Raw genomic sequence first — 23,931 nt, 5'->3', positions numbered from 1 at the left:
CCGCCTTCAACCCAGAAGGAAACAAACTGGTCGGCCAGAAAGCTACATGGAAACTGGGAACTGCTACTGGGAAAATACTGAGAACGAAAGAGACTCCAGACAGAAGGAAGTGGAGTTTGTATTAGCAATTTCTCATGACTGGGATTCACCCAGTTCACTAAAGACTGGGAGACATGCATCCATGCATGCTTCAAAGTATAAATGTAGCAGAAAAAGACGCAGTTTCCAAAACTTAAAAAACAAAATGTGACTATAAAAGGGGACAGATGCTTTTGGGTCGGTGGTTCCATCTGTAAAACCACACAAAAATTATAAGCAACTATTTGGGTTACTTTGTCTGTCATAACCAAAAAAAAAGAGCTTTTATGTATTAAGTCATACTTTCACAATGATATCCATTCATTTCTAAATGTCAGTCTCAAACTAAACATTTAATTAGTTATCTAATTAGTTAGCTTGATGCTAAATGTTTAGCTTACTAACTAAACAGTTATGCTAAATATCTAGCCTACTGTCTAATTAGCAAGCTATGTCACTAAATACTAAGCTTCCCATTGAAGCATTTAGTTTGGGACAAAATATTTAGTTTTCTAATTACATATTTAAGTTGGAGCTAAACATTTAGCTTACTAACTAATTAGCAAGCTAAGTACATCACTAAATGTTTAGCATTCCACTGAAGCATTTAGTTTGGGACAAAATATTTAGCTTGCTAACTAAATAGTTTGGAGCAAAATATTTCGTTTCCAAACTAAATATTAGTTTAGCGCTAAAAATTTAGTTTGCTAACTACTTACTGTAACGGAGTATTAGGATTACCGTACGATAAATTTTTATTTTATTTTTTTAATTTATTGTAAGAATAAAGTTGTATGAGCATAAAGTAGAAATAATACAGGAGTAAAGTCATCACAATTGCGGGATGCGAAGCGGTCAACATGCTGCCAACGGACCGCCAGCAGCACTGAAACAGCTGGACTCGTTCTGGTGGTACTAGGTGTGTTCGACATGCGTCAACAATCTGTTACTCTTCACATGTCGAAACTGAAAAGCAGAGCTGGAAGACAGAGGCCTTATAGCAACATCCAGAAAATGTTTTAACTTTTAGTCACAACTTCAAAAAGCAAGTTGGAGCAAAAACAACGCAGCACATCATTAACAAACACTTTACCAACAGGGAAGTAATAGTTTCTGCATAAATTCTGCAGGGTTTTGCAAGAAAACAGGAAGTCCAGGATCAATGCATCTAAATATTCTGTAGAGACACAAAAAACACAGATGTGGACAAGAAATGTCCTCAACGTAGGAAAATGTCAAATCAACCTGCAGACACCAACAGACGTTTACTGAACGAACCGAATGTGAGGTTCAGTGGCGAGTTTTTCCTTTTTTAGTTGAATTGTAAAGATAAATACTGTATTGTAGGTGACATGTCGTTCATATTGCTTCAAAGGAACTTAAAAATATATCATGAGAATAGCCTAAACTCATCTGGATATGTAGGCTCCCGCACTGTAAGTTAACATTTTTTGGGATGAAAAACTACTTTCAGTTGAAAACTCTTGAAAAACTAAGTGTGACATAAAGGAACAATAAATGAAGTCTGTAATTGTGATGCTAAATATCATTTTGTGAGTTTTCAGTACTTTTATCTCACTCCAACATGTAAAAAATAGTTCTGCTAACTAACTTTTGTGCTTTTGTTGTGAAATATGGGAAAGAAAACTTTTAGAGTTTGAAAGTGCCACTCCGAGTTCTCCTTTTATTCTACTGATGCTAAATGAATGTTCCAGTGAATGATGAATAAACATTTTACCGCAGCCTAGCATTGATATGTCGCTTTGCTTGTGGGTAACCTGGCTGGAAGATTCGATAACAACACAACTTTTGGTTGAGTTAGGAAAACGTAAAAAGGATTTTGAATTCTGTCAACGTTGAAGGTAGCAGAGAAAGCAGGAGCCAATCGTAGCTTACAGCTCATTTTTCACTCATCAGTGGTTTAATCCTCGTTTGGCGTTAAAAGTATTGCAGCTGGATGTGGGAATCAAATATGACATATTTAACTACAAGCTCATTTCCCTCCCACAGTTACTGGATCACACCAGAACACACTCTCTATTCTCTCAGTCTGATCCAAACTTCCACCTTCAGCACTTCTGACATTTGACAACATCATCATCACCCTATAAAACCAACCAACAGACCAAGAAGAGGTTTCCATCTGCCCAATGCCATTTCATCACCTTCTCCGAAATTAACTGCCACAGATATTTTTTTTTTCTCCTCACGAGTGTTTAAACAGGAGCTGCTGTTTTACTTTTACACCAGCAGAGCAGGAATCCTCAACCACCTCTCCTCACCACACCTGGTTCTCCTTATAAGGAAGCCCATCTGAAACAATGGCCTGTTCTTTCTGCATGTTATGCATTGTGGACACCTGGAAAGCATTAGCCTGCACCACTGCACACATGCTGTGCAGTGGCAGCTCCTGCAACGCGTGGCGTGTGCCTGTCTGCGTGCAAACTGGGTTATGAAGAGAAAAACAGTAAGAAAGTGGTAAAGAGCCAGAATGTAATAAGACTTTCGCTTGAACTCTAAATGGATAAGTGTCTGTGGAGTTTAATCGGACTCAAATGGCTTGTGAAAAAAAAAAAGCAACTAACTGTAATTTAAACTGCTCTGCTTTAAACATGCAGCTTTTTGGGGGGATTTTATTGAACGGTTTTTAGAAAAGAGCCAACTTTTGTTGCAATTACATTTAACATTTGCTGTTCTGATTTTCAAAATGGCTCAGTCTCAGTCAGAGTAAAATATAAGTGTCTCTCAGAAACGGTTGAGTCTCGTCACAGATTCTCAATAGAATTTTGTCTGGGCTAATTTTAAAAATTAACGGGATTTGATCAGAATTTTTCATTACAACACCAGAGGATTCAGGGATAGAAAAAATATGACTTTCTCAAAATGTTCTTGTATTTTTTCCTCAAAATATTATTTTTTCTAACCTATCCTGAGATTAATGTCAGAATTCTGAGATCAAAAGTCAGAATTCTGAGATCAAACGTTAGAATTCTGAGATCAAACGTTAAAATTCTGAGATCAAAAGTCAGAATTCTGAGATCAAAAGCCAGAATTCTGAGATCAAAAGTCAGAATTCTGAGATCAAAAGTTGAGAGCAGACTATGGATTAAACAGGAAAGGTCACATCACTAGTTTGGCAGTATTTCAAATATTTAAGACAAATCCTCTTCATTACAGATTATTCTATCAACAGATTTTCCCACCTGAATTTCATCCAGAGTTACTAAGGCCATCTTGGCTGCTACCTTGATAAATTCCTTCACTTTGCCTGGTCTGTCAGCTTTAGGTGTAGTCAGATAAGAGGTCTGTGGTCGAAACAAGGTAATGTGAAAAAAAAAATTAAGGGAAGATGTTATCACAAGAACAATTAATCTAAATATTTACTTTTTGCGAATATAAGCATCTTAAAACCCCTCGGTTTGGCGTTAAGAAGATTATTCTGCTGATATTGTAAAATTTATTTAAGCTCAAGGTGAAGTAGGAAATATTTTCCAAGTCCTCTTTGACCCACATCTGATTCCAAACACAAAATCCTGGAATCAGAAACTGGTGACTGGCTTCCTGGCAGCTTTGCTTCTTGGACACAAACTTTGCTCAGTTTTCCTCGCAGCCAAAGCGTGTCTTCCAGAATTCCCACAGCTCGGCTCGTCACTTCGAGCTCCGGCTTCCTCGGTGTGACTTCACCGCAGATGTTGCTCCTCTGGGTCAGACGCCGAATGGCCGAACACGTCGCTGTGGAAACGGGGGCTGCTACCTCCGCGCTCGGCGAAGTTCTCACAACGCAGCAAGGGTCCGTCCCGCTTTATGTTTAATTGTTGACATGTCAGTGAGTTGTAATGAAGGAATTTGGTGTTCTGGGATTTTATCCTCATTGAACTCGGGGCGTTGTCTCTGAAAATAATCAGGCTTGGATGAATTTGTGCACCACCTGCACTGGAACACAACAACAGAGGGTTACAGTAAAAAGCTCTCACGAAACTGTTTGCTTTCATGGGATTAAGGCTGAAAAGTCACTGAATGACTAAACCAGCTTGATAAGGTGAACTCCCTTTTCCTGGGAAAGTGACCACCACTCGTTTTCTAATCATTTGACTGCTAAATATGTTGGGCAATAAATCAAAAACAATATATACTGCCACAGAAACACGATATCAATATCAACGTCCCGTAGATCTCTGACCCAGAAAAAAAACCCAAACTCAAACTCACAGCCAGCTAAGCAAAGTCAGTAGAATCAACACCCTCACTCACTCTTTGGTTACCTGGCAACGACTCCCTCACTCACTCTTTGGTTACCTGGCAACGACTCCCTCACTCACTCTTTGGTTACCTGGCAACGACTCCCTCACTCACTCTCTGGTTACCTAGCAACATCTTGTTAGAGTAACTTGGGCAGCAGCAGTTTCAGGTTTCACCACTATGCCTCATTAACTGCCTAAAAATAAACAACGAAAAGGAGAAAATGAAACACGAAAGGTCACATCGATAGTTTGGGAGTATTCCAGATATCTAAAATCAAAAGCTAATCAATTATTATTGATTTCAACCGACATGAAAAGCTCATATTGCCTTTACAGCGTTTCCATCCTGAGCAAGGGGCAAAACATCCATCACAAAGACAATTTGTTCAGGTAAGTTCAATAAATTTAAAAAAACAAAACAGTTTGACAGACAAAATTAGTATTTTATCAGATTTAGTGGAAGCCCTACCAATAAGGTAACTTATATTAGCTTAAAGTTTAAGCATCTGTAGCTGCAGCATCTCTCAGGCTACATTTGAGGAATTTGTTGATTTTGTTGAGGGAATTTTTCAATTACTCAAACTAAAACCTTTTTAAATTAACTTAAGGGTGCAAATGAAGTTTTATAAAGTGTCTGAGGCATCAAACTATGGGACATGTGTATAAGGTTAAAATCAAATAAGAAAACAAGAATAGAGAACAACAAAGCATAAATGGAGTGATGACAAAGTTGAGTTTCTTTGTTAGAATATGTGATCCACCACAAAAACATAAAATTTTACCAGTATTTTTTGGTCTCACTTACTTGTCAATTAGTTTTGTCCTGTTATAAGATAACACCAACTTTCAAGTAACTTCAGTAAGAAAAAGGAGTCAATAATTGTCGGCTTATTTCACTTACCACATGGGGAAAATGTCTTGTTATAAATTAAATAATTTGCCAATGGAACTAATACATTTCCATCAATATTAAGGAATTATTGACTTAAAACAAGCTCCTATGTCTTGCTGAAAAGTTGGAAGTTAGTTTTGTCTTATTTAAAGTGCACTAAGATGTTTAAACTTTAAACTAGACCAGAAAAACTTGGTAAAAATTCTTAATTTTGCAGTGAATTGTTTCTGTGACGAATATGACCTTTTGGGGTTATAAATCATTTTAGCTTTCAGCCAGACAATATGTCGGCATGTCAATGAAACGGATCACCGTTTGACTGGTAGAGGACAGAACAGGCTGACAGTTATGAATGGGGGAAGTTGTAGACAAACTGCTAAGACCACACAGCGAGGGTATTTAAATTGTAAATGTATATTTGCATGAGTGAGACCTCAGTCAGCACCGAGCTGCTGTGTTTGAACTGAGCTTAGGTGCCAAGCCTGCAAGAGTCCAAAGGAAAGGACAGGAAAAAGCCCGTCAGACATGAAGTCATCTGGATCTGGCTGCTGCCACCAACTAAAACACTTCAGAAACCTGGAGCTTTTTATACACTTCCCTAAAAAACAAACAAACAAACAAACAAACAAACTACATGGCAAATTCTCTCCTACTTGCATAAAAACAGCAGATTTTTAACTAAATATTTTCTAAACAAATAAATTCCTTCAGAATCCTCAGTTTTATCATAATTAAGATAATGATAATTTATAATTTTAATCAATTAAAATGACATATTTCTGAATATAAAAATGTTATTCATGTATATGTTTTACAAATAAGAATACAGTTTAAGACAAAGCAGACTCCACCTTAAACTAAGGTATCCATTTTTATAATGCAGGAGAAATCTAAAATATTTCCATATCTCAAACAAAAGGTTGTGTCTTTCTTTAACTGATAGAAAATGGAATGTGTTATTTTTATGCTTCATCTATAATATGATTTTTGTAAACATAATCTGTCTTTTTTTATGCAAGCTGACCAGGAAGAATAGCTGCAGTAAACATAAACATAGACAAACTCTGCAAGAGGATTTGTACAATAATGAGAAAACTGAACATTTGGACCCTGAGGGATAAAAAGTAATCTAAAAAAAATCATAAAAACAAGTAAAATACTTTATATTCACCTATAATCTTCAGATTGGGGAAGAAATTACAAACATTTTTGTGCTGATTGATCACAAAAATGCAGAGAGAAATATAGTAAGTCAGTTTTAAAATCAAGGCTGTTTAAAAGTTTAAAGTTGTAGCCAAAAAGAAGCTAAAATCTCCGAACATGTCAGGATAGCTGCAGGGTTTGTCTGCATAGTTAATTTTCAGAATCATGCAATTAACTGCATTCCTGTTCAATCAGACTCAATGCAAATTTCCACCATGAAAACGAACGATTTGCCAGTCAAACACTCATCAGGGCAACACTGGTGTACACAGAAACAGAAACACATGCAGAAATTGAGCTCAAGCCAACCAGCTACCAGATCTGCTGAATTCAATGCAGCTTTTTGGAACGGTTTTTATCTAAAACAGATAGCCTGTGGTCTATATTGCCTCCATTTACTGATCCCAGCGGGGAAGAAGATTACATGGTGTTGCAAGCACCTTGCTGCTGCTGCAAGCGAACCACATGAGCCACACATGAGGACGGGGTTTGCTGTGGGAAAATGTCTCCTACTGTTTCCAATCTTGGTTGCCATAAATACAGTAAAAAACAAAAACCAACGATTTACATCATCATCTGTCAGCTCATTTTTCTGCTCCTCTGCATTACAGTCTATCTGTTCAACCATCATGGTGATGTACTTTTAAAAATATACCTGCACAAGCCGGTATAGTTACAAAAGAGTCCTTCATCTGCTGGAAGATGCAAACAGAGATGAGGAGCTGCATGGGGAAGTCGCCCCTGGCAGCTTTAAAACTCAGCAGCAGCATAAGAAGAGTCTGTTCTCCACCTGATTACGGTATGAAAATGTCATCATGGTTAGGAAGTTGGTGGGATTCTTTGAAGCGAGCTAACTGTGAGCCTCTTAAACACGTCGTCCTCACAGCAGTACAACCTCACTCTGAAAACATTAGAAAAACTTTTAATTTTTGTACATTTTTAAAAATAAAATCAGCAAATTTCAAAATCAATCAACGCCTAACTACTCCTGCCAAATCAAAACGTTTTACTTCCAGGTAATTTCAAATAATCATATTTTATTTCTGCTTTGCTTTAAGTTGGTCAGAGTGTCTATGATGTTCAGTTGCACTGAAGTATAAGATTTAAGTCTGCTCTTCAAAATATAGGAAACAAAGGAGAACTCACTGCAAAAACACAATATTTTACCAAGTTTCAAGTTCAAATATTTCAGTACACTTGAACACAGACAAAACTAACATGCAAGTAGCTTTTCAGCAAGATATAAGAGCTTGTTTTAAGTCAGTAATTCTTTAGTTCTGTCTATTTTAAGTGCACTCAAAAGTAGATCAGAAATAGTTGGTAAGATTTTGTATTTTTGCAGTGAATTGCCAAGAGGGAATTTATATAGTTATTACAGGGGTACAAATATCTGTAAAACTTATTTATTTCTGCTCACTGAATAAATGTAGTGGAAGGTTATTACTTTTTTATGCCATTTGCATTTATTTGACCAGAGTGACAGAGCTGTGCGTTCTAGAAAGAAATGCCTTTTATTCTTTAAAGTTCTGACACAGAGCTTTAAGCCAAATCTCAGCTTGACTTGTGAGAGTCAGGAAATCAGCTGAAAGTGGAAGCAGCTTTTTCTGCATTTGGTTGTCAGCAAGTTGTAAGATCTTTTACGCAAACATAAATAAATCATGTAATACACCATTAATTGTGCTGCAATGTGAAGAAAACGTCTCCACTTCTTTGACAAAGCCAGACGTTTTGCTCGAATGGCGTTTACCACAAAAACAGTAGGCGATTAGTTTAACCTTTATTTTGTCCTTTTCCTTTGAAAATTTTGGTCGCCACACAATTATTGTATTTATTGACAGGATGGTTTCACAAAGGCTCTCAATGCAGCTGCAAAACACGAGTCACAACAAAGTTAAATAATAACCAACTCCAGAACAACAGAAAATCCCGTCTGCATTAAAGTGCCTCAACGCGCGACATCCCCACCAATCACATCCAAACTTGGCATGAAGGATTTCTTACATCTTTCTTCTGTGATAAATTACATTCCTGGCCTTTCTGCAGCACTGACAAAGTAAAAGTGGGCTCCACATCCTCAGTTAACCCCTGCTAATGGCTTTCTAAAAGAAAACCTCCAGCATTGTGTGAGGAGTCTGGTTGTTCTGGCATGGCTTGATAATGAAGAAATTGTGCTTAGCATGAAGGGAAATGAATCCCAAGAGTTTAGTGTTTTCAGGGAAATTCCAGAAGAGTCAAACCTTTCATGATCCCACCAAGAGGAAGCAGTCAGACGGAAACCAAATCAAAGTTAAGTGGCTTTTATTTGAGATGAAATCAATATGTGGTGTGACGAGTAGAGCCTAAACAGGATTTTCAGTGTTCTGGGTGTCAAGTGGTATCCTAACTATTAACTAGTTAGGACTGTAACCAATTCTAACTAACTGTAATAGTATCCTAACTACTGCAATCAGTTCAAGTTTTGGATATTTTTCACAGAGCGAAACAAAGTCATGCACAATTGTGAAGGGAGGGAATGAAAATATTAGTTTTTGTTTTTACCCTGAAGCAGCTAAATTAAACCCAACTAAACCTACAACATGGCAACAGTCCAATGGTAACACAGGAACTGGCCTTTTAGCAGAAAGAAAGTCAGGTTTGGAGTTTGATACAAATCATGAAGAAGACAAAGTGAAGGTACTTTGGTAAAATGAGACAAATTTCAAACTTTCAGTCCTGTGTGCAAAATGCTACGTAGGGATGAAAACCAACATTTTGAACGAACCATTGCTGTGGTGAAACATGGAAGTGACAGCATCATGCTGCGGGAATGTTTACATCTGGTTTGAAGGATCAGCTGAGAATCCTTCAACAACCAAACGTCGTCCCTCTCCTGCTATTAACTTTTAATTACATAGAAAGCATTCCTAGTTTTTCTCTCTTAATTGTGACACATTTTTGCATAAAGAACATGAATCTTTTTCCTTTAGTCACTTTTATACACTATTTTGTTTCTTAATTGCAAAAAATCCAGATCAATCACAAAAATATGATTGTAGCATAAAAAAGTTAGAGTCTAAATGCAAACAGCTGGAACATCTGAACCCCCACTGGATCGATTTCTGATCAGAATATGATGTTCTACTCCCAACTCAGCAAAATGATGTAATGCATAACATCTAATTACTCTTGATGCCAACTACAGTGTCAAAACCTCCCAGCAGCCGAAGCAAATAGCTGCTGGTACTCATTACTGCGGAGGCTTCGTCACCGTGGCTGTAATTCTGTTTGGCCGCGATAAGAACGTTCCAACAAGCTGAATATTTGCCAAGTTACTGACTTCAAAATTGCACAACTGAACCATATATACGTTTTTGCCTCTTTTTTATGCATCAAGAAATGACTGAAGTATAGGAGGGGCTGCAGAGCCAAGTTGTAAGATTTGTTGTGAAAGAACAAAATGTTCCCACCAAACCATCTAGTTCTACTTGGCAGATTGTTTAATCTTGTTATAAATGATTTGGGAGAATCATAGGTTTTTATTTTGTGTCGAGTTCCTTTTCTACAGTCGTCAAAGATGCATTTTAAAGATGCGACAGGTTACAATATAGTGCCAAACAGCATGTTTGGAGGTGCATAAATACCCAAACTCAGCAGATTCTAAACATCCAATTGTAGATTTGATATCTGTGGTGGAAGAATTGTGGAGGGGAAAATACTTTTTAAATCCTGACCACATGATATGATTTTGTCTTAACTTTATAGCTACTTTTCTGTGAAATATCTGGATTCAGAACTCTGGAAGTTTAAATTTGGAAAAGTACAAGAAGTTCATTATCAAAGCTTGCCAATCACCAGCTGAGTCAGTATCTTATGCAGTTTGGTCGAACGGCTGCAGCAGGACTAATCACACCTTCCACTAAACACAATTTATGCTAACTTTCATTTGCTTTGTCAGAACATTCCTGCTTGTAGTTCCTTGTTCATTTCCACTACTATGATAACCACGAGAGCAAAATGAAGCCATCTTTAAAAAGCATCTTAAATCCTCTGCACAGACACACAATGGCAGCTTTATGTGTTACAGGTAAAGTGAGGTCTGAACTGGGGAGACGGGGGCTGGGTGGTGAGTTCAGGGCATTCTTGCATTTCATCCGACTTTCACTTCAGAAGCAGAGTCTACAGTTTCTCAGTGAGACCGATCTGCTTCTTCTGTGTCGGTGGTCTTAGACGTTACCTTTACTATTCATTTAATCAGTGATCATGCAGACAGCAGGAACATCTTTGTTTGTGTAAATGTGAGCTTTGATTAACTTCTTGTGTGAAAATGATCAAGCTCATCTTTCAGGTGCAACACTAGAACACTGAACATCTGAAATGTGATGTAATTCCACCTCTGATGAAGAAACAAATTACAGGTTGTCTCCCAAATGGATTTTAGAAAAAACAATACATTTTTATTACAAAATAATTCTTAGATAATGTGATTTTATTCTGCTCAGTTCTCTGTCAGAATGAGCTGCTTCAAGGCGTCTGTCACTTTAAATCCTAACAAGCTGCTGCTGGCCACGACCCCCTCCCCCCCCAACTCAACCCTTACACTCGTACATGAAAATGGTGGCAAAGTTATACAACTGTACATCTTTGAAAAGTAGAAGTGGAGCCTCCTGCACAACCAACAAGAAGAATGCAGCAAGTGGTTTCTGGTTGCTAAATTAACAACAAAACATTTGTCCTTTCCAGCAGCCATTGTACAGTACATGCAGTGAGTGGTAAAACCAGCTGAGCAAACATCCCGCACCTCAGCTGGGGTTGCTAGGTAACGGGCTGAACTTCACTGGTGTTGCTAGGTAACGGGAAGTGCCCGCTGATTTGCGATGACATATTTTGGAGGTTTTTGAAACAGGTCATATTTCAGACACAAAAAAGATCAACTTATTACCAAAATGTGCTTGTTATTTGAGGGCTAGTAACATGTTCAGGTGCCTACAGATACCACAGATCCTGATTATTAGATGAAAATCTGAGGTCATGACTCCTGTTTTAAAGTCACAAATTGCCTGCATATTTAGGGTCATTGTGGAAAAATATTTAATGCACTTTCCAATCTCCTAATGCTCTTTGGTCCGCTGACCAGCAGCACCAAAAACAAACCGTAAACTGATAGATGAACTCGCTTTTGCAGCATCTGCTGTTAAACTGAGGGACGATCTGTCAAAACGTAACTTAAATATCATTCACCGTCACATTTTGACGTCTTCCAGAGCAGCTCGACTCTTGTGCACGTCCTCCGGCTCTAAGCTGGGGTTTACAGGAGTGCTCTTGTAGATTTACGAGGGTTAAATGACTCCATGTGCCTCGGTTGACCGTGAAACAGAAGGGCTTATGAGGACTTTCTAATGAAAACATTCTAAGTGGTGCGTCCAGGAGGGGAGGGGCTGCTGTAACGTCATGCAGAATAACCTTCAAGAGTTATCAGTTTGCCATAACAAAATAAAACTCAACTTTATGTAAAAACAGATGGTCTAATAATCTACAGAGAAGTTTTAATCAGAGAGGCTCTGGAAGAGAAAGTTCACCGTTATGTTTTTTCCTGGCAGATCTGAGGCTGAGGGCGAAAAGCCAAATAGTTCAGGCGGTCAGGTTAGTGGTTCCTCCTGCCCACCTTAACTAAAACACTGTTCAAAGCCTCTCCAGGATTTACCTTCCTAAATCGTGCCTCTCAGCACAGCGGCAGCAACAGGACAGTATCAGCTTTGTAAGACAAAATATTTTAATTTTTTCCTCCTTTTTTAACTCTGAAGACGTCAGTAAAAGACCCTGATACCGACGTTATCCACCACAGAATCTGAATCACCTGCATCGGCAAAGCTGTCGTCTCGCTTTCTGGAGGAGCTAAGCTGCATTCATGCGCTCTTATTTTGAAACATGTGGCACTTCTGGGCCAATCAGAAGAGCCCCAGAAGTTAAAATTAACACCTAGAAGTCAAATTAACACCACTGAGCCTTGACTTTGAGCTTTTGGATCAATGGAGACGAGATATTCTACCTTCTCATTTACTGGTTTCAGTTGCTACATTTAATCTACCAGATGGATAATAAAACAAATAGAAGTTTAATTATTGCTAAAAATACCACAAGAGGTTCAGACACACTGATTTAAATCTCAAAAATCATTATTCTTTTGGAGAAGCATATTAAATACTGCGACTTGATGATGTAAAATAAAAAACACAAATAGTTTTTGCGTCTTTTCTGAAGCGGTTTCTCGTGTCGCCTTTAAGTAAATTAACACAACTGAGCTCTGATGTGGAAAGAGGCTGTCCGCAAAGGTCAGATGTCAGGAGGCTGTGCAAACAGGCTTGTTGTTGCTCACACTGAACCATGTTTAACCAGCTGTAGAGACCAAGGTGTGAAAAGGATCAACAGTTCAGCAGAACTGGTCCATTGTTCAGGGCACATTACAATCCAGTGAAGTCTAAAAACCTTTCAAGTTCAACCTTGGAAACAAAGCTAAGAGTTTGTGTTTTAAAGTTATGAGGCAAGAACTGAAAGACACCATGGTGTGCTGCTGTGATTTTTATAAAGTAATGGAAAAAGAAAAAATAAACTCAGGTGTATCTGACAGATGAACACAGCTCATCAAGTCACATAAAGTCCCTTTTAAATAATTTTCCTTGGGCAGCAGAAGGTTTGCCGTGTTTGCTTTCATCACAGCGACGAAAGCTCCTGGAACTTAAACTGGTTCTGCAGAGACAGGGGAGGATCTGAGTAATACCATCTGTTTGGCTCCACACTCAGAGGTTTGCCTCAGTTGAAGACCGGGATCAGGGCCAAAGCACTGGCTGTTCGGTCCATTCACCAACTCAAATGGGATGCCACTCGATTGTCAGCGTTTAAAGAGGCTTAACCAGCCTGGACGGCCCAGTTGAGGGCGAATTGTACAAACAAAGTGATGGTTTTTTTAGAGCCTCTAAAGGGGATTAATGGACAGAGAATTTTGTGTTATCTACACAAGCAAGGATGAAAGACCAACAGACACCTTTAAGCTTTCCAAAGTTGCCCATCAGCCTTGTTACAGATTCAGTTTGTGGTGCAAAATAAAAGTAAGAATGCTTTCATGTGGATCAAAGTGGAGGCGTTAAAGTGTCTTGTTCAGACAGGGTGACAGGATGCAGCAACAGATATACGGAGAAGTGAAACTCTAAGAAGTCTGTGTTAGGGGGAAAAACAAAAAAGGGAGTTCAACTAAAAGGCGAAGGTCTCAGATTACTGGTCCACCTCTGTTCAGACTCTCACCTGTGGTCCAGAGATGGGAGGAATCGTGGATTCACACCATGAGTTTGGCCTCTGCTTCACAGATACGCTGCAAAGCCACCGAGTCATTCAGGATTCAGGGGTTTTCCCTCCATGACAGCAAGAAGACCCACAACTGACTGGAGTTCAGCTCTCAAAAATTTACTTCTTGTTGAACACGAGGTCCGGGGGCCAAATCTGGCCCGCCGCAGCGTTTTATGTGGCCCTCAAGACTCCAGAGGTATTGCATGAATATAACCTTCAAGATAACAGTTATGTGCTTAAATATTGTTATATCAATCAAATCAAAGTGGTTTTTATCCGTTTACTGCCAAATTACATCAGTCAATAATTCCAGTTTTACTGTGGTCATCAAAATGAATGCAAAATCAACAAATCACATCATTTTTTTTTTGTGCTTGTGCATGAAGGAGTTCATTGAAAATTTTCCAGAGAAATGGTGAAAAACATTGGTTTTAAAGTGATGCCAACTCCCACCTGCAGGTGGCAGTATATTTTACTTCTACACTTATTTGCGAATAATAGAAAGCCACGTTTTTTATTATATCTAAGTGCAAATATTGTAACATTTCTAGCAAATATTTCTAAGTTAGCGAAAGAAAAGTTTTTGATTCTTATGGCTAAAAAAATCAAAATAAAATCGAGAAATTCTGGAGGGACTGATCGACGTGAAAAGATGTTCAGTATTATTTAATTTTAAGAAGAACTTATCAAATGCGGAGACGGTTCTAACCGTTTGTTTATTGGGTTTATTGACACATTATGGCACAACCGGCCCTTTAAGAACAGCCGTGATCTTACTGTGGCCCGAAATCAAAACGAGTTTGACGCCCCTGTCTTAAAGGGATCCACAATCTAACAACAGACTTTATTTGAGAAACATTTCAGATGTTAAAGCTGCTTAGTTTTTAGAAATTTAAATCAAACGCCACCAGGATGTAGCCATGTTGTTTACAGATAACGCAGCTAGATGCTACAGGCTAGCTCCGTTCATCCAGCTTTGGATTGTGACAAAGACTGAAAAGTCCTTCATTGTCCCTTTAACAACATCCATTCATTACATTCCAAATAAACGTTTTCAAAATATTAAAACGCTTAGCTAATAATTGCTTGTAAGACTTGAGCCGTATCTGCAGCAGATGGATAGTTTCTGTGTAAACAAAAAGAAAATTAAAATATAAAATGGTTCTCACATACAACTGGGGAAAGTGTAGAGAACGCCCATTAGGCTTTCACATGTGTTGGTCTGTCACACAAACCTCTGCAATGTAAATAAATGGGAAAAGATTCAAGATTAATTTAAATTGTCCAGATAATTCATCACTTTGACCTACAATAACTGCTTCCTGTCTAAACTTTGCTCTAAACTTCAATTTAAGAAGCATTTTCAAGTAAATGTTTAATATTTTACCCATTGCCACATTATAATTCCTTACAACGCGAGAGCGTAAAAACACTTAAATCCCACACAAGAATTTTTCCATCACATGGGCTGATTAATCAAAACATCCAGTCCTGTACAGAAGGAGTTGTGTGATTTACGGAGCCAATGCTGAAGTAATTTGAACCAAAAGAAAAATTTTACAGCTCAGTGATTCATTCAGCTGGTGTAACCATCAGTGTGAGTTTCTGCATGGGGGTTAAAGGCTTCCAGATTTGGAAGTTGGCTTCTCTCGTTGCAAACAGAAGCTCTTAAAAAAGAGAAGAGGATTACGCAGGTAGCTGTCCGTGAAACTCCTCTACTGGTGCTTTGACAGACTCTATAATCTCAATAATTTATATGAAAAGAAACTGACTGCAGCTACTTCACCAAATAAAATAAAAAAATCCAGAACTTACAAGAAAAGTTTACACTTGTTTTTTGTTTTTAATATGCTAAAAGAAACCTTCGTCAATTTTGTGCAGCAGTGCCATTTATATGATCTCCAGATCTGTTCCAACTCAAATTACTTCCAGCCTTTTATGTGCTCAGTGTATGACCTTTTTAAATAAATAAGTGTGAATGCCAATACTTTGTCATGATAATCCTTACAAATTGATAACACATGTTTGGAAGACAAAACCACCTGCTTGGGAAGTACCGGTGAAGGCATAAACGGACTGGACTGACTGTAACAATCAAGACAGTTTGTATGCGATCATAAACATCAAATGATGTTCGGGTTTTCCAGAGATTCTTTCTGGTAGACCGAAATAACGAGAGCACAGTAGTCCACTATGGAGTGAGTGATGCGTTTTGCAGAGCGGTTTATATTTTAGCGGTTTATTTTTCATCCAGAAAGTGCATAGAACTCTAGCTTTGGTCATGTTAGTCAAGAAAGCACAGTGGGTTGAGCTGACTGCTCATTCTAACAGCTAACACAGGCTAATGCTAACATTTGTGTTAGCATTAGCAGCTAGCACAAGGCTATCATTTTCCAAAACCAGAAAAGCTAAATATCTACAAAGCATGAAAAAATAATCATAACTATTCTATTGTTTATTATGCTAACATGCATGTGTTAGCATTAGCAGCTAGCACAAGGCTATCATTTTCCAGTACCAGAAAAGCTAAATATCTACAAAGTATGAAAAAATGCTAATCATAACTATTCTGTTTTTATGCCAACATGTATGTGTTAGCATTAGCAGCTAGCACAGGGCTATCAAATTCCAGGAACAAAAAAAGCTAAGTATCCACAAAGTTTGAAGAAAACTAAGCGTATATGCATTATTATAAAACACTTTTCTGAAATAAAAAACCTTTTGAATCACAACTGAAACAAGAAGTGATATCGTTCATCATGAGGTTGAATTCATCGTAGTCTTGATGATTTTCACTCTATAGCTGTAGACAAGTAGTATTTTATTCCTCAATATTGTATAGAAAATCACCTATTTAAAAAGTAGTATGTCAAAAGACACGAGGCAGCACAGAAAAAAAGAGCTTTTGCTAGAATGATAATCAGTGGCGGTTTTTGACATGGACAACTGTCCAGAGCGGCATCTGTAAAGAGCTTTTAAATCCCTTCACGGGGTTCCGGTTTGTTAGGGATCCAAATTACTCCCCTCCACCAGCTCAATCTTCAACTTATGAAGTGAAAATTTAATTGATACCACTTTAATCTTGGATGAGCATTGTGTTATGTAACGAGACTTGAGTTCATCGTTATGTCAACACTCTGTAGCCACTTTTTGCTGCGTTACTGATTTCCCTATTCTCACTCCACTTTTCTGGTCAAACTTCAACTAAATTTGAACTAAATTGCTTATTACAGATGTTGAGGTGCAAAAGAAGCACAAAGTGATTAAAGTAGGAGATGTTCTTAAGCCTAAGAGTGGGCCATGCCTTTCGCATGGAACTGGAAACATCATAGGAAACAATTACTCATGACATCCAACCAAAAACGTTTGAGGTTTCTCTGTTTGCTCACGACGGAGTTAAGCACTTCTGCACAAAAACCTCAAGCAAGCAATAAGTGACCATAACTGCTTCCTTCTCTGGTTACAACTCTTAAAAGTTTCAGATTCACTGAATAATCTACAGTATAAATCTGGTTTCTCTGAGCTAAGATAAGCTTTAAATCTAACATTTAGCTCATGTTAAACAACAAATGAAAACCAAAGTGGTTTCCCAGTTTGTTCTAAATTGCTGAGGAGAAAGTTGGAGCAAAGTTCTCAATTTGCTGCCAGTGTGAGAGTTTTAAGAGGCAGCGCTGCTTGCTGAATAAGTAAAAGTTTCCTCAGACAAGCACATTCTCCCAAAGTATCGGTTCACTTCTCCCACCAGGTCAAGAACTAGACGATAAAGAGACATTGCTTAAACAAAAACAGGGCCAAACTCCCGATGTGTAGATTTGGCTTAATTTAGTCTGCAACAACTGATGCAAAAAAAAAAAAACTAATTCCAAAGAAAATTTTGGGACGACGGCACAAAAACCTGCTGGCGACAGAAATCTGTTGGCATTTTTACAAATATCTAATCAGAAAACAAACTGTCTGCAGCTGTGTATGGTTTAAAAATGCCCTCCAGCAGAGACACTGCTCAGCCTGCCAGAGAAAACACACAATTACACAAACATTTCAATCTTGCGTTTAATTTAAGACTCTATTTGCCTGATACAGCCGTCCTGCTGCCCACCACGTTTTTCCATAAAAGACCGTCGCTTATTGCCAGGCTTCATGCCGTTAAACGCGTAAACACCTCATCTATGACGTTAATGGTGTTTTAGAACATAATATTCTGGATTAAGTGGTCGTCCATTAGCCAGCAGCATTACTCAACATACCATATGGAAAAATGTGCAGAGTTTTTTGTCTCTTGCTGGTTTATTGGTCATTATTCTGACACAAACAATGGAGGTCGTCACCGTCTCCTGTCTGAGTGAAGATGATCCCCAGACATTTCTTCAAATCTAACAAAATCGGTGTCAATCCACTCTGCTACGTTTGTGCTGCTTTTGCTTAGAAGATATTAATGAAAGTCAAAAAGTCAGCCTGTAACTCAACATAAAAAGTAAACAAATGAAACAAAATAGAAATGTTTGCTGCACAAACCTAGCAGAGCTGACTGACATCAGTTGTGTTTGATTCTGTGACTGGTGACTGGTTGACCTCTGATGACCTCTAGAAACTTTTTTTCTTAATATCTTGAAATTCTAGTGACAAACAAAAACTTTTGTTTCACAAACGTAGCATTTTGTAAACATGGGGGGCAGGTTGAACTCTTGAATCTTTTTCTATTAATAGTTTTTAAATGACAGCTGCACAAATTGAACATTTTGCTGCACAAACCAGCACGGTTGATGGACACCAATTTCATTTGATTTGAAAGGGTGGAGGGACTCGTTCAACCTCTGACTGCTAAGCTTGCAGTAATAAACTTTTTTTTATTACCATCTTTAAAATGACAGCAGCACAAACTAATTTTTTGGTTGCACAAACTAGCACAAATTGAGTTGGTAGACACCAATTTTGTTCATTTCAAGAAACTGGTGAGAGGGTGGCTGGTTGACCTTTCATGCCTTCTGGAAACATTTAGTTATATCTTTAAAATCTGAGCAGCACAAACAACATTTTGCTGCACAAATGTTTGACACCATTTTATGAGATTTAAAGGTGACATTGGAGCCAGCTTCACTCAGGTATAACACCATGTTGTGATGAATTAAACAGCTGCAACATCTGGAAAAAGTGTGTGAGGCATGGCCCCCGGTGAGCCCCCCTTCTGTTACGCCCCTGTCTGCCAGATATAAAACATGAACTTCCACATATTTCTAAGGCGGTTCTGATGAGTTCAGGGGTGTTTTGGTTGGACCGGAGTGACCCAGTCTACATCACACACGTTTTCGTGACCATTATGCAGTCAAGCTGTTCACGTCGGTTACCTTCACATTTTCTAACTTTCCAGAGATTTATGAAAAAGTTACGGCAAACAGAAGTTCACTCCGGGTCAGAAACAGACAAAAAGGATTCAGGTGTGTGATGGATGGACAGAGAAACCAATGAAATGCAGCCCGATTATGAAGAGACAGAGTGTGTGTGTGTGTGTGTTTCTGTTCCTGTAACACTTTAATGTGTGATGGAAACCATAGAGTATTTCTAGAACAATGCAATCAGTCATTGATGTTTTTCAACTGAAGCCAGTGAGCTTCAGCAGAGCATCCAATCACACAACATCATTATTCCTCTGATAGACAAAATGTCTCCAAGTCCTTTCCTAGTTTTATTCTCTATTTGGCTGAGTTACAGTTCAAAGCTGCAGTTTGCTGCATATTTACATTTTAATTCTCAACAGAAACTCCAAATGGGATCCACTGATATTGTGCAGAAAACAAACTAATCAGTTTGCATAACAAAGGAGTTTACACAACCCTTTTAAAATGCATGACTTGTTTTTCACCTTTTGTGCACACATTGTGTGTAATCCAATAAAAATTCTATTAAATTCATTATAAATTGCACTTACAGTTTGTCAAAACACCTTTTGAGCAAGGTATAGTTTTTACAAACTAGTGCAGCCGTTTAGTAACTCAAAAGCTAACCACACCTGAACAACAACTCCATTGATAATAATAAGTACGGTTTGCATCCCCAACACCAACGTCTCTGTCTGGATGTCCAGCAAAAACAACAGTCAGGAGCAGCAAAAGCAAAGGAAGTGGATTAGCAGTGCCTGCCGACAGCCGACGGTGTCATCCAGGATATTTTGAGCTGTTAGCATCTTATAATAGTCTTAATACTGTCATAAATTAACAACCTTCAGACAGAATCCTCAATAATGTGAGTTACAGTATTTAATTTTCCTGGCTGATACTTTTTTTATTCGATCCGAATTGAAATAATTTTCCAAAACATATTTAAAGTTACACTTCAAGTCCACAAAATCTTACCAAGTATCTGTCTAGTTTCGAGTCCAAATATCTTAGTACATCGTACTTGAATTAAAACAAAACCAACTTTTAAGTAGCTTTTCAGCAAGAATTAGGAGTTTGTTTTAAGTCAACAAGTCCTTCATATTGTTGAAAAAGTTTCACTGGCAGATTATTTCACTTAAAACATTTTTCAATGCTGAAAATTTGTTTTGCTGTTTTTAAAATGTACTAAGATATTTGTGCTAGAGACTACACAAAAACATGGTAAGATTCTGTGTTTCTGCAGTGTAAAAATGATCTCCACATCAAGTCTGACAATGTTATTCCTTCAATTAGTTTTAAAAATTGTGTTTAAAGATGTGAACTGAGGTTCAAGCCTCTGTTAAAGAGACGAAGCAGTGAATGTCGGCTGTGAAGGAGCCGAGGAGAGAAATCAGACAGACGTTTGTTGACGTTCATCTGCCAGCTGTGGTGAAACAATGAGGTAAATTAAGACCAGGCTGTAAATTAGCTTATTGCTGAGGCGTTGGGGAAATGCATTGGCAGCTGCAGGCCAGCTGACAGCACACATAAGAGCCTGCATTGGTAATCCCACCTGCCACTCTGAAGAGAAAAAGCCTGATTCCCCCAAAGACGATTCCTGTCATATCAGCGCTGATTCCTCTAATAAGAAGATAAATCATCCAGCGCTTTCAAATATCGATCGAACATCAGGAAAGATACGACAAACAAAAAGAAATCTGTAATTAAGAGAGCGAGTTTCTGTGGTGGAAAGTTTAAACTTGAGACTTTGTTTGCTCTGCTGACTTCCAGAAGTCGTCCATCTCAGAGACAGGAGATGCAGCTCAAGCAAACTGCGAGGAGCTCAAAGGTCAAAGGTTAAAGGTTCTGTTGCGTGGGCAACGATCTTATGACCCGGCGCAGTCGGGAACCTCAAGGTAGTCAGGTGTGAAACCAAAGTTAAGGGGAAACAAAAGGCGCAGAATAAAGTCAAAGGAAAGAACAAAAGATGTTCCTTGGAAATGAACTCAAACTGGTTTGAATAAGCAGAAGATTTGGATGTGCTGCTGAATGTGAACTAATATGAACAAACACCTCACAGCGTTTACTGAAGCAGAACATTATGACCGTTTAGTTGACGCTCAGAACTGAGCGCGTTTTTATACGAGTGCTGCGCCTTCAGTACTAAACTTTCACCTCTTGAACATTTGGCTCCATTTGAAGCTGCAAAGAACTGATTTTAAAAAACAAGTTCCACATCTTAATGTTTGATACCATCTGGTGATGCTCATCACCACGGGACCATTTCAGAAAACAAGCCGATTCCTGAGTGATCTATCAGTTCAGACAACAAATTATTTGGTAGGACGATAAAATAGTTGATACAGGAACTACGTTTGTGAATAACTGAAATCCGAAAACACTTTTTTCAGATGAACTCTACCAAAAACACAGAGTACAGTTTAGTTTTTGCAGTGTGCTTCATTTTGTTGCACAACTGATTTCTTGACGTTTGCAGCTCCTGAGCTTACACTCTGCTTTCTGTGTTAATCATCAATTTATGATTTAACGAAAGGTCACAGAGAGATGTGTCAAAATCATGACTTGAAATTTCTAGGTTATCTTTAAAATTGTTTGGTGATCCTAAATAAATAAAGATGTAAATGGATGAGTTCTGGTCAGACTGCAGATGCTGCATCGCCTCCAACTTTGCTCTCATTCCCTCCACTTCACTCTTCACTCAGCTGCACTTTGCCTTTTGACACATTTTCCTCCAGATGCATTGTTCCAGCTGGTCTGGGACTTATTTCTCTCTCAGCAGGCATTTGATCACGAAGGAAAACACTGGATGGAAAAGAATGTCACAAGATCAAATCTATAACCAGTTTTTCTTTAAGGAGGAATGTACATGTGCAGCAAATTCACAGCTTGGAAGCAGAATGCTTATTGTGGACGACAGGAAAGCGTCCAGAGATCGGGAACGCTGGTTGGATTACTCATCTGGGAGAAAGGAATACCAGCGGCACGTTTAAACTACTGGCGTCTTTTTATGTCTGTAAAGGGTCTTCAGTCAGCAATTTTATTGTTTTCATAGAGAAACACAGATTTAAAGCCATAGTCTGTAAAAATCTTACCAAGTATCTTTGGTCTAATTTCTAGTGCAAACACCTTAGTAGAAAACGTAACCGTTCAACAAGATATTGTTTTAAGTAAGTGAATTCTTTCAGATTATTTCACTTTTAACAAGGAAAAACTGTCTTGTTATAAGTGAAATAATCTGCCAATGGAACCAGTACTTCTTTTACAACTTTAAGGGATTATTTACTGAAAACAAGCTTGTATATCTTGCTGAAAGGTTACGTATAAGTTAGTTTTGCCTTGTTTTGTACTAAAATATATGCACCAGAAACTAGACTTTGTGTTTCTGCGGTGAGTTAGCTTAATTTCAAAAGCTCAGAAGATGAAAGCAGCATCCTGTAAAAAAGCTGCTTTTAGTAGGAAAACTCTTTGATGGTCCAAGTTAAAGAGGGAAGAAATTAAGCGCAGATCTTTGGGATTTACAGATTCAACGCGACAAAGATTTAATGCATGAAGCTTTTACGAGTCGCAGGGCTTCCTCTGGTCCCTTTACGACCAGCTTCAAGAGTTTAAGGTCAAACGAAAAGGAGGTCAGGGCGACATGTGGCATCACACCTTTACCCTCTACGCCCCAACCTTCCTATAATTACCACATCCTGTGTTTGTCGTCCGGTTTCATGCTTTTGAGCAGACATCTGTCAAACTGGCTCCATGTCCTAAAATATTGACTTCTTCCTGTCCAGGACAAGTTTGGCTATTCGTGTTTGATGGCTTCTGTGTGATTGGTTTATACATTTTAGATAATTTTGTCGCTGAAAAGCAGGTATCTGCATTGTTAGTCATGTTGGTTTTGATTGGATTTCACATCTGTGTGAGGTTTCATTGCTACATTCCCACTGAAAAGTACCACAAAAGACTATTTCCTTACATGTTTCTCTGCAAAAACACAAAATCTTACCAAGTAATTTTGGTTTCTACTGCAAATATCTTACTACATTTGAAATAAGACAAAACTAACTTACCAGTAACGTTTCTGCAACAACAAAATAGTGACTCTGCTGAGTCCAACAAGAAATGTAGCATTTAAAAAAGTGAACTGCCAAAGTTTTGACAGAAAACACATTTTGACTTTTATGCTAATGGATCTTTGTTTGTTTTGTGGTGGGGGAAAAATAACAGCTCTAAATGTTGTGCCTAAAATACACAAATACAAAACATCTTGATCTAGTTTGTCGACTCAAGAAAGTCAACAACCACAGTTGTCTGACTCAGACTCTTAAAGACGAAAAAAACTGTCAAGGGAATATTATCAAATATGACTTTAATAAGCTCTAAAAGGGAATCGTTTGAGCAGAAAACATGACTGAACTCTGCATTAAAGACAATTTTAAAAGAGCTGATTTGCGTTTTATGGACAGTTTTACTTGAAAGACGTTTTATTATAAACAAACTGTAAGAGATCATATATGAAAGAGTGGGTCTGATCTGTTACGAATCTCATGTTTGACATAAAAATTAAAGTTTGTAAAACAAAGAGACATGAGGAAACATCTGATTCCACTTCCTTAGCGTTAGCAAACATTTACTGGTTGTCATGGCAACCTCTCATGTTTCAGAGTTCGGTTCAACGTGACGCGTTTTCCTCTGAAACCTGTAGAAACTGGATGGATTCTGACTCGGTTGTGTATTATGTCATGAACTGAGGATGGAAACAAGAACACAGGGGGAAATTCAGCCCAGAAAAGCCTCGAGTGACTTTCTTCTTCTTCTTTTTTTTTTTTTTTTTTAAAAC

The 23,931-nt window shown here is 38.1% G+C and overlaps 1 protein-coding gene across 4 annotated transcripts in view; it reads right to left on the bottom strand.

Moving 5' to 3' along the window:
* LOC103140515 (collagen alpha-1(XVIII) chain-like) overlaps window positions 1–23,931 on the bottom strand; it is a 66,133-nt gene that overhangs the window by 29,429 nt on the left and 12,773 nt on the right. The window lies entirely within an intron of this gene.

The sequence above is a fragment of the Poecilia formosa genome, unplaced genomic scaffold, assembly GCF_000485575.1.
Source record: "Poecilia formosa unplaced genomic scaffold, Poecilia_formosa-5.1.2 Scaffold72, whole genome shotgun sequence".
Classification (NCBI taxonomy): Eukaryota; Metazoa; Chordata; class Actinopteri; order Cyprinodontiformes; family Poeciliidae; genus Poecilia; species Poecilia formosa.
The sequence above is the reverse complement of the archived record's forward strand: the minus strand, read 5'-3'. Positions and strand labels throughout refer to the sequence as shown.